The sequence below is a fragment of the Myodes glareolus genome, chromosome 21, assembly GCF_982192425.1.
Source record: "Myodes glareolus chromosome 21, mMyoGla1.1, whole genome shotgun sequence".
In the NCBI taxonomy this organism is placed as follows: domain Eukaryota; kingdom Metazoa; phylum Chordata; class Mammalia; order Rodentia; family Cricetidae; genus Myodes; species Myodes glareolus.
In genome coordinates, this window is record NC_142046.1 from 32820984 (window position 1) to 32833004 (window position 12021).

Here is a 12021-nt window from a genome sequence, read left to right on the forward strand (position 1 = left end):
TTTCCTGGTAGCAGGCAAGGACCTCAGGGTCCCAGGCCACTCTCTGTCTTTAGAGTTACAGGCCTGGATCTCAGAGCACCTCCTGGGGGATGGGGGTGGAGTTCCCACTGGTGAAGTCAGGCGTCCTATTCGGTGTGTTCCTCTTCCTAAGTTTGAGAATTGCCTGAGCACTTAGACAGGTGTCCTGAGAGTGTAGACCTCCTGCAAACTGTCTGGTTGGAAGTCTTGGGAAGGGAAGCGATACAAAGAATGGCCGACAAGCCAGGAAACTTGCTTTCAATGGAAACACAGAGAAAGGCTGAAGCCAGGCTAGGGAGGATACCTAAGCATTCTTTGGCTTTTAACAGAGCCCTGGGCTGCCCTGGGTTTGTGCAAGTCTTTAGAGATACAACAGAAGAGAAGCAAGGTTGGACTTACTATCCAGAGCTGGAGAGGACGTCACAATCGGGAACTATCTCATTTATAGCATAATATATTCTTTTAAGAGAGGGGTGGAGGAGGCATGAGAAGGGTAGGACCGAACGGTCGAAAAGGCCTGAGTTCTGTATCTGAAGTAAGTTGCACTCCTGGCCTCGTCGTTCTCACCCATGAGGGACTGGCATCCCACTCTTGGAGGGTGGCAGTGTCCCTCTAGTCTAGCTGCTTCCCTCGGGTCTGTGCTCTTTTCCCAGGCGGCCAGGCTAGGAGGGAACAGCACTACTGCTCGGGTACATTAAGCGACCTACTCGCGTTCGCTCGGCTTCGTGCCACCGGGAGCAGGATCCTGGCGGCGTCCCCAAGAGGGCACCGGGGGCCGCTCCCCTGCGTGAGGCTCTCACCTGTCGGCCCGCCCCTCCCGGTCGCCCAGGTGGCTCGGGGTGGGGAGGAGCCACGCCCCGCCCCGCGCTGTCCCAGTCAACGCCAGCCCGGGGCGGGTGCCGGGAGCCCAGGCTGGGAGCCGAGCGAGGCGCCGGGAGTCCGCGGGCCGCGACCGCGTAGGTGAGCCGGGCGAGCTCTGCGGGGCGGCCGCATGTGTGCGGGGCTGCAGAACCGGGGCTGGGAGGGGCGAGCGGCTGCGGCGGGCGCTGCGCTACAGCTGGCGGGACCCAAGCCTCGACTCTCCGAGCCGCAGGGGAGCGCAGCTACCCACGTCTGGACGTGCCGGCCCGAGCTGGGAGGGTCTCCCGGGGAATCCGAGGCTGGAGGCCACCGCTGAGGCTGGGGAGCGACCGCACGGCTAAGTGCGAGCCAGCTCCCTCCCGTCTCTCTGCGGCGCTTCATCCCGGTAGGCGGGAGCCGCCGTTCCCCCTGCGCCGCGCTTTACTTGGGCTGTTAAATCACTAACCAACACATCGGTTAGTTACCTAGGCTTCGGTAAAGCTGGGTCGGCGGTGCTGCCCTTACTCCAGGGGGGCATACATAGTAAGTCTGCACGGATCTGTGGTGCCCTGGGGTGTTGTGGGGTGAAGGGGTGCTGCCCACCTCTCGGTGACTGGTGATCAGAGTGATGAAGCGGGAAGAGTAGTCCAGAGTGGTGTTTAAATTTCAGTTCACTTACTAGCGCTGTGACCTTGAGCAAGCTCTTTAACTTCTCTGAGCCTGTTTCCTCCAGGATAAAATCGCCGTTAGGGTCATCGGGTGGCCTTAAATTATTTAGTGCTCATGAGGTACCTAGCGTGCTTGAGGGTTTTTCTCCATGTTTATCCCTCAGGTGTTAACGTATTCGACAGTTCATGTCTCCAGAAGTCCCTGCATCTTTCTGAATAGAAGAAATCCGGGGGGGGGGGGGAGTGATCGGGTCTGCGTCTGGGAGGGGTGGGCACCATCCTGACTCTCTGATGGTGGCAATGGCAGTTGCAGGGTCGGGCTGCTCTAGCGACCAAGATGAAGAGAGTCAGTGCACATGTTCCCCTTGAAGAAAGCTGTAATCATCCGGCTCCTGCCATTCTGAACTGTCAGAATTCATTCCTTAGGGTTAGAGTTTGGTGACTTGAAAGTTGCCTTAGGCCGTGTAGAAATTGACTGGGCCCTCCAAATGAAGTGAGAGGGTTACAGTGGAAGGTGTCACCCCTATGAACTCCCAGGACAAGTGCCCTCTTCGGAGGGCACATTAGCTCTTTCTGCACCAGGCTGGCACGTTTGGTCGATCAAGGTGACACCTTACCTTCAGGCTTCTCTTTGAAGGAAATGAGAGGAGTAAGGGAGAAGGAAAGAGGAGAGAGGGAGGGAGAGAGATAGATGTGGAGAGATCTCTTCTACTTAGTCTATCCCTCAGCAGACCCTCTGGGTGCACTGGACTGCAAGGAGTCCATCTCAGCAGACGGGAGTGGGAGGGTTTCCAAAACAGAAGCAGGCCTGTATTACCCAGGTACCACAGAGGATTAGCTCAGCTCCTGAGATAGAGAAGCTGTCACAAGTGTAGGTGATTCGGAGGCCTGTTCTCAAGAAGTAGTTTCAATTCTGGGCAGCCGAAAGTAGGACTGTGTGTTGCATTGGCTCTGCTTTTCCCTGAGGACACCTCCAGGAGTTCTTCCCCAGAGTGTGAACAGCCCAGGTGCCAGCCTGTCAGGGCCATGGCGCGTGTTGCCAGCTCTCTGTCACGGCTTCATTCTTCCAGTCGTTCCACGTTTCATCAGTGCCCAACATACGCCAGAGTCTCTGCCAGGAGTGAGGGTGGCGGCTTTGAGGAAATGTATGTTCAGGTGACTGCATTGGAGGTTGTCTCGCTGGGGACGTGGTGGAGTCCTCCCAAGGAAGGTGCAGGGCCGAAGCTGCAGACATCCAGTCTGGGTCACAGGGAGGGTGTCTGATAGGGCACACTTTAATGTATGTTACTTTAGTTGGGTCACATTATTGTTTCCCACAGGATGATTGAGGGTGGGGAAGGGACAGCTTTAGGTTGCCTTCTAGAAATTTCTCGATGGGGATCAGAGATACTCCATGGGGATCAGAGATACTATTGCCTTCCTTGACATGATAGCATCCACAGCAGAGGAAAGGACCAGGCATGCTCCTCAGTCTTCTTTTAGGTAAGAAAATTAAATTTTCCTTATAATTCTTGTCATTGGCCATGTGCCTTTGTCTGGAATGGGCAGCCTTCCCCTAGAGCAACCTTAGCAGCAGATCTGGGGGTGTGCTGGCTTTTGCCAGATATTCTTCTGAGCTGGGGTGGGGCTCATCTTCCCAGGACTCTGCATCTAATACAATCAGAAATCTGCAAGCGAAGACCAAGGCAAGGCAAGGATGGGCACCCGGTCATAGCTCCTGCAAATTCAGATTTTAGTAGAAAAGTGGAGGATGTTGCTGGGGGACAGGAAAGGAACTGAGTGTGGCATAGCAGGAAAGACAGGGGCACCCTGTGTTGGACAGCCTATAGCGTCACTAAGAGTCATGGTCCTGTTTGTCGGACATGAAACCAGGAAAAGGCTTTGTAAGTTCTCTACATGCCCCTTAGGATGAATGACAGTTTCTATGGATCGCTGTCATTTAGTGAGCGATAATGGCTCATTCTCTTGGAGGAGTTCCAGGAGGGGCCATGAGTTGTTGAAATCTCACAGATGAATTTGGTCTTCCGCTACCGATCCACCCTAGCCCAGGGCCTCCCCAGTCCTCCTGAGAGCACTCCCTTGCTCAAAGCCATGGCTCGATTTCAGCATTGTTACCTGCCTTCAAACTAACAGGCCAGGGCTTGGTGAGCGTGCAAGTAGTGGTAGATCCTGGATTTAGAAAGCGGGCTTCCTGGTACTGAATTCGGTCTGCGACTTTAGTGACGGTGTTCAGAACCGCTTTGAAGGCATTTTCAACCGAGGTGCTAGGCGGCTGATGGTCTCTGTTTCCACCGGACATGGTGGATATCAGTGGACATTCGGTGTTTGGCTGCAGGGCCAGGCGCGCAGCCTCCTACAATCCTCTCTCCTTAGAACCTAGTTAGTCCAGAAGCTGGAAGAATGACTCCTCACTGATCCTGGAGAGAGCAGGTGGGGAGGGCCAGCTCCTTCAGTTCTGTTTGTCAGGATCACTGTGCAGATGTGGAGGGGGGCAGCGACAGTGATCCAAGCCTCAGGCAGAATTCATCCCACAAAGCACCTACTGTGTGCCGCACACCGTTTAAAGTGCAGGGAATCCACGATCCTTAAAAGTTGAGAAAGCCGGAGCTGGAGAGATGGCTCAGAGGTTAAGAGCATTGCCTGCTCTTCCAAAGGTCCTGAGTTCAATTCCCAGCAACCACATGGTGGCTCACAGCCATCTGTAATAGGGTCTGGTGCCCTCTTCTGGCCTGCAGGCATACACACAGACAGAATATTGTGTACATAATAAATCAATAAATATTTGAAAAAAATGAGAAAGCCACTGTTCTCATGCCACAGAATGAGACGAACTTATGTTTTAACGAACATGCTGGATGCTGAGCAGTGACGTAATAGAAGGGAGTCAGTCAGGTTAAGAGTGTTACTGGAACACCTGGTCACAGGTCTGGCAGTCTCATTTCCTGCAGAGAATTGTGGCCTGAGCAGGTAAGGTTTGGGGCAAAAAAGGACAGATGTTCACCAAGAAGTCAGTAAATCATCAAATTATTTAGAGCATTTTATTCTTCTTTAAATGTGTATATGTGTTTTTATGCATATGTGTGTGCTTGCATGTATGTGTACTTGTGTGCATATGTGTGTGCCTGAGGACAACCTCAGGAACCACACTATGTTTATGAGACACAGTTCATCTTGGTCTGAGATACGGCTTTACTGGCCTGGGGCTTACTAGCTCAACTAAGCAGTAAGCCCTAGGGGTCTGCCTGCTTCTACCGCCCCGACACTGGGGTTACCAGTGCACACCACTGCACACCACTGCACCTGGCTTTTTATGTGGATTCTGGGTGTTGAACTCATATTCTCATGCTTGACACTTTCCTGGGTGACTCATCCCCCACAACTCCTAACTTTTTTCTTCTTTAAACTGAATTTCTTTCTTTTTTTTTTTTTTTTTTTTGCTGTATCTCACCTTGTTCCTATAGCGACTTGCCAAACAGCGCCAGGTGACGAGAAATGAGCTAAGAAATGTGAACAAAGGGGAGTCAGGCCATTCCTTTCATCATTTTGCTGCAGAATTGTTTAGTTTGGGCGGCAGAGAAAGAGGAAGTATGGTTGCGTTACAGATATGCTCATTCATGCTCAGGACTCATTATTTGAATAGTGAGAAAATAAAATTTGAAGCCTTAGACAATTATGACCTTTTCTCCATCTTAAAGAACTTTTCTTATTTGGTAGGGATAGTCCCTTCTCTGAGAATTTATATGAATTTTTTCTCATGAGTTCAAAGGTTTTTTTTTTTTGTTGTTGTTGTTGTTTGTTTTTTGTTTTTTTGTTTTTCAAGATAGGGTTTCTCTGTAACTTTGGAGCCTGCCCTGTACCTAGCTCTTGTAGACCAGGCTGGCCTCGAACTCATAGACTGCCTGTCTCTGCCTCCCGAGTGCTGGAATTAAAGGTATGCACCATCACCGCCAGTGGGTTCAAAGTTTTAATAATGCTCCTATTTTTCCTTATAAATTTCATGTAATCATGTATTACATTTAGGTCTATGATTAAACCGGAAATAAGTTTTGAATAAGACGTGAACATGGGTCAAAGACTTTTTGGGTATGTATTTATGTGTCCAATTATTTTAGTACAAGTTGTTAAAAGAACCAACATTTCCCAACTGAATTTCCTTGGGTGTTGAAAGGAAAGTCAGCCAGGGCCAGCAAGATGGCTCAGTGTGTAAGGGCGCTTGCTGCCAAGTCAGACAGTCTGAACTTGATTCCTGGGACCTTCATGGTAGAAGGAGAGAATTGATTATAGTAAGCTATTGTTAGACCATCAGTCAGACAGACAGACAGACATGATAGAGATATGATAGATGATAGATAGATAGATAGATGATAAAGAGAGATGACAGATAGATACAATGACTAAAATATATTTTATCTAGTTTTAAGTATTAATAAATACATTAAATAAAATGTCATAAATATAAAGATTGATTGATCCTGGAGCCCTCTGGTGTATTCTGTTGATCTAACAGCCTACTATATGTAAATATTACCTGTCTTCACTGGGTCGCTTTCTGTTCAGACCTTTTGAAGTTGAGCAGTCTAGCTGACCAGTGTTCTTCTTCACTAATCTCATAGTTTCTTTAGTCCCTTTGTCTTTCTGTGCGAATGGTAGGACTAGCTTGTCAGTGTCTACAAAAGTTCCCCTAGGGTTGCAGGTGATCTGTAAATTGATTGACAGTTTAAAAAATATTTGAGTTTTGCAATACAGTATATATATTGAGATTCCCCTCTGTATGCTGTGAATATTGCTGGTTAATAAAGAAACTGCTTTGGGCCTATAGCAGAGCTATAGGGGAACCTACCTGTGGGAAGGGGAGACAACACAGATTAAACTGAATGCTGGGAGAAAGAAGGCGGAGTCAGAGAGAAGCCATGGAGCTATCACTGGAGACAGATGTGCTGAAACTTTGCTGATAGGCCACCATCTTGTGGTGATGCACAGATTAATAGAAATGGGTTAAATTAATATGTAAGAGTTAGCTAATAAAAAGTTAGAGCTAATGGGCCAAGCAGTAATTTAAATAATACAGTTTCTGTGTGATTATTTCAGTTCTGGGCAGCTGGGACGAACAAGTGGACCTCTGCAACGTGTGTGTGTGTGTGTGTGTGTGTGTGTGTGTGTGTGTGTGTGTATACAGTAATTTGTCTTTGGTTTCTATCTTTGGATTTTTTTTGGTAGATTTTAGAAAAATAATAGTTCTGCACTTAGGGTTTTGCTGTGCTTATATCTTAAGTTTTTGATTTGAGGGTTTTCAGTCACAATAGAAATGTTTATTTTGTCATGAAGGGGCTGGAGAGATGGCTCAGCGGTTAAGAGCATTGCCTGCTCTTCCAAAGGTCCTGAGTTCAATTCCCAGCAACCACATGGTGGCTCACAACCATCTGTAATGAGGTCTGGTGCCCTCTTCTGGCCTGCAGACATACACACAGACAGAATATTGTATACATAATAAATAAATAAATATTTTTTAAAAAAAGGAATGTATTTTGTCAAAAGTTTTTTTGGCATCAAATGAGATGATCATATGGTTTTTATTTTTCAGTTTGTTTATATCGTGGATTACGTTGACAGATTTTCGTTTGTTGAACCATCCCTGCATCTCTGGGATGAAGCTGATTTGATCATGGTGGATGATGGTTCTGATGTGTTCTTAGATTCGATTTGCCAGTATTTTATTTAGTATTTTTGCATCGATGTTCATGAGTGAGATTGGCCTGTAATTCTCTTTCTTAGTAATATCTTTGTGTGGTTTGGGTATCAGGGTAATTGTAGCCTCATAAAAAGAGTTTGGCAATGTTTCTTCTGATTCTATTGTGTGGAACAATTTGAGGAGTATTGGTATTAGTTCTTCTTTGAAAATCTTGTAAAATTCTGAGCTGAAACCATCTGGTCCTGGGCTTTTTTTGGTTGGGAGACTTTTGATGATTGTTTTTATTTCTTCAGGAATTATAGGTCTGTTTAATTTGCTTATCTGGTCTTGGTTTAATTTTGGTATGTGATATTTATCCAGAAAATTGTTCATTTCCTTTAAGTTTTCCAGTTTTGTGGTGTACAGGTTTTCGAAATATGGCCTGATTCTCTGTATATCCTCCATGACTGTTATGTCCCCCTTTTCATTTCTGATTTTGTTAATTTGGATATTCTCTCTCTGCCTTTTGGTTAGTTTGGATAAAGGTTTGTCTATTTTGTTGATTTTTCTCAAAGAACCAACTCTTTGTCTTATTTATTATTTGTATTGTTTTCTTTGTTTCTGTTTTGTTGATTTCAGCTCTCATTTGATTTTTTTCCTGCCATCTAATTCTCTTGGGTGAGTTTGCTTCTTTTTGTTCTAAAGTTTTCAAATGTTCTGATAATTCACTAGTGTGGGATTTTTCCAGGTTCTTTATGTAGGCATTTAGTGCTTTGAACTTTCCTCTTACCACTGCTTTCATTGTGTCCCATAAATTTGGGTATGCTGTGTGGTCATTATCATTCAGTTGCTGATGGGAATGCAAGGTGATACAGCCCCTTTGGATGTCAGTGTGACGATTTCTCAGAAAATTAGGAAACAACCTTCCTTAAGACCCAGTAATACCACTTTTGGGTATATATCCAAAGGATGCTCAATCGTGCCACAAGGACATGTGCTCAACTATGTTTGTAGTAGTATTGTTTGTCATAGCCAGAACCTGGAAACAACCTAAACGTCCTTTGACCGAAGAATAGATAAGGCAAATGTGGTATGTTTACACAATGGAGTGCTACACAGCAGAAAAAAAAATAATGACATCTTGAATTTTGCAGGCAAGTGGATGGAGCATTATTTTGAGTGAGGTAACCCAGACCCAGAAAGACAATTATCACATGTACTCACTCATAAGTAGTTTTTAAACATAAAGCAAAGAAAACCAGCCCACAAATCACAATCCCAGAAAACCTAGACAACAATGAGAACCCTAAGAGAGACATACATAGATCTAATCTACATGAGTAATAGAAAAAGGCAAGATCTCCTGAGTAAATTGGGAGCATGAAGACCTTGGCAGAGGGTTGAAGGGGAGGGGAAGGGAGAGAAAGGGAGGAGAGCAGAGAAAAAAAATGTAGAGCTCAATAAAAATCAATTAAAGAAAGAAGGAAAGAAATGTTTATTTTGATATATTGAATTTGTGTTCAAAGAACTTGCAAAATTACTTCTTGCATATTGTAGCAGATTTGTGGCAGATTCATTCAGACTTTTTACAAAGAGAATCACATGCTCTGTGCATAAAAGTAGCTTTATTTTCCAATCCAGATGTCTTTTATGTCTTTCTTGCTTCGCTGTTCTAAGAATTCTGCTATGTTTGGGTGTGGTTGAGAGCGAGCTCTGTAGCTTTCTTTCTTTCATAGGGAGGAAATAGCCAGTTGTTCACTTTTAATCTTTCAAACTAACACAGGCCTGGGTTGGACTTGTGGGTTATGCGGACTCTTGTTTTAGACATTCCCTTATTTCTGTTAGCAATTAAAAACAGATACATACTTCCCAGTCAGGCAGGGTCTTTATTGTTGCAGTAGCTTAACAATGTCTCCTCGCTGCTTTTCTTGTTTGCAGGCCTTTGACAAGAAGTTTTCCTCCTCTGTTCCTTTGTATTTAGCATTTAATTTCTCTCTCCTTGCATTTAAGATTTTCTTTTTGTTTTGACTTTCAGGGTTTTGCCTCTGGTTGGGGGGATGTCCAAGCCTGCCGTATGCAAGCACATGCTTGTGAGTTAGTATGTAGCTTGACTGTCTTAAACTTCTTGAATTTGTGGTTTGTAGTTTTTAAGCTTTTTGGAAAATTCACAGCAACTTTTGCTTTCTAGTTTGTTTTATTCTCCCCCGCCTTTCTGAAATTTCAGTTATAGCTGCAGTTTTTGGTGTAGTTTTCTGTCTTGGGCACTGTGGTCTGTCTTCTTTGTTCATTGCTTGCTTTCTTGTTTTAGTTTGGGTAATTCCTATTCACTCGTTTTCAAAGTTTGTTGTTATTATTATTTCTTAACTTGGCTGTGTGAACTCTAAGAGAATCCTTGTTGAGAGCATTTTTAATTTGTTTCTGAGTTTGGCCCTTAGAGTATTTATATTAGATTCTCTTTTATAGTTTTTTTTTTGCCCTCTCTCTACTAAAATAACCTGTTTCCCCCTAACAGATACATGATTGTGTTGTCTACTCATTCCACTAGAGTCTTTCAGAAGCAAGTATGATTGTTTTTAATTCTTTCCCGATAGCTTCAGTGTCTGTATGTATGACATCTGTTTCCCTCTGTGTATTGATTTATGGTTTTCAGTGCAGGGTCTCCTTGCTGTTCCTATGCCCTGCAGTTCTTTTGTTGTTGAGAACTAGACATTTTAGAAGGAGAAGGAGGTAAAGTTTTTTTTCTCTGCCGGGGTGGGGGCCTGCTTTCCTGTTGCTGCTTTTTGTTCCATGTGAGGAGGACTTGGCAGTGTAGCCGAATAGGATCTGAGGCACTGCCCTTCCGTGCACCAGGCTCCACATTCCTCTCCGAATGCCTTGTGTTTAGGGCTAGGCTTTCCCAGGTTTCCTTTATGTTTGGGGCCTTGGGGTGGTCTGTCTCCATGTTCTCCCAGCTCATTCCTTGATATCCCCTTGTGTCTGTTTCTTGCAGGTGCATCTGCCCGAGTAAACAGATGCCCATGTCCTTATGCCCTAGAGGTCACGTTTCTCCTTGGACTGAGCTAGTCTGTTCTCTGTGGGTTGCTCAGTGGATTTGAAAAGGCTATGAACTTGCCGGGCGGTGGTGGCGCACGCCTTTAATCCCAGCACTCGGGAGGCAGAGGCAGGCGGATCTCTGTGAGTTCGAGGCCAGCCTGGTCTACAAGAGCTAGTTCCAGGACAGGCACCAAAAACTACAGAGAAACCCTGTCTCAAAAATAAAAAAAAAAAAAAAAAGAAAAAGGAAAAGGCTATGAACTTGAAGTCTGCAAACTTTTTGGCAGATGTATAGAGATGGTGCCCCTTTCATCTCTGTACATCCAGAACAGAAATCAAAAGCCCCAATTTTTATGTGTTAAGCCTGTTCTTTTTATGATCTTCATGTAAAATCTTGGCATTGTTTCTCTTCTCTCTGCACTCTATAAAAACTCTTTATGTCTTGCACATCTAAAACGTATGAAACCAGTGGGTCTTACTTGGGAAGCATTGAGGGTCAGGCCCCAGAGTCTCAGATGATATTCTTTGTGGTCTAGTCATAAGTACATTTTTCTGATTCCTTGAGTGAATCTGGCATTCATCTAGGCTGAGAAATCCTGGTCTAAATAGCACATATCCCTTCCCCTTTCACTGGGTGGTATGTCGATATAAACGGCCAAAAGAAACCTCAGGCTGTGTATATACACCCCCTGTGGTTGGTTTTCTCCTCTCATTGTGCCTCAGTGGTAGGAGTTGCCTGTGATCTAGGATGATGTTTTTCCAGAATGAGGGAGGAAGCTTATGAGTTCTCATCCAACTTTTCAATGCCTGCATGAATACCTTTCAAGACAATCAGTGGCTTGGGTGCTACATGAAGTTTTTCGGGAGCTGCACCATTTTGTCTTGCAAACTATTTGAAAGAAATCAATGATCTTGTGCCGACACACACACACACACACACACACACACACACACACACACACACGCACACACACACACGCGAACACCATGCCCATAGCAGGCATTTTATGAAACAGTACTTAGCCTCATTATTTGTCCTGAACTCCTAAATTCATTTCATGCTGCACAAAAACGTTGCTTCTTGCAGAATGAGAAACACCTACCCAGCCCATCTCTCACCCAACAAGCTTTTGGAGAATTCAGAACAGTTCCACTTGCTGCTTCAAAGCACTATTGGGTACACGATTCTTCCAGCAATGCTTTGAGCTTCCTTACCATCCTGGCTATCAGATGTACCTGGCACCGTGAAAGGGGCTGAATGAGAGGGTCAGTGACGTGTCATAGCTCAGCCTGTGTGAGAATTCGTGATCATGCATGATGAGTGTCAATGGGTCATCAGTGGGTGAGTTCTCTCCAAGGTCACATATGTAAGAGAGTGCATGCTCTTGGACAGAAGACCGCCCATTGGGACATATGGAGAAGAGGGGACTTGTAGCGGAGGGGATATGACAGAGGAGAAGGCTGCTTTAGCAGTCTAAAGCGTCATCATCCTAGGACTCGGAGCCACAGGATCTGAGCGAAGCTGGAGGTTAAGTGGAAAGGGAAATCTGATTTAGACTGCTCCTCTAGACAAAGCCCTCAGGAGGCAATGGACTTGAGTCCCCTCTCTCCTCCATCCAGCATGTGTGTGCCTTTAGGTACCCTGACTCAGAGACGTATTGTTTCTTGGTTGATTTAGAAGCTGTGTCTCATAAGGTTGATGCTCAGCTTGCTGGGGGACCACCTCCAGGCTGGGTGCTGTAGCCCTTGAAGCTCTCGTGACTTCTATGCAGGCTTGGGGTGAACACCCCTAGC

The 12021-nt window shown here is 45.5% G+C and overlaps 1 protein-coding gene across 11 annotated transcripts in view; it reads left to right on the plus strand.

Moving 5' to 3' along the window:
• Window positions 1-843: 843 nt before the first annotated feature.
• The window catches only part of Lypd6b (LY6/PLAUR domain containing 6B), a 176738-nt gene continuing 165560 nt past the window's right edge, over window positions 844-12021 (plus strand). For 10 of the 11 annotated variants that reach the window (XM_085681145.2, XM_087899933.1, XM_085681141.2 and 7 more), the window contains exon 1: window positions 844-978. The gene's annotated coding sequence lies outside the window, so the exon portion shown is untranslated. Of the gene's footprint in view, window positions 979-1141; window positions 1265-12021 lie in introns of those variants that run through there. The other variant, XM_085681143.2, reaches the window with a different exon arrangement.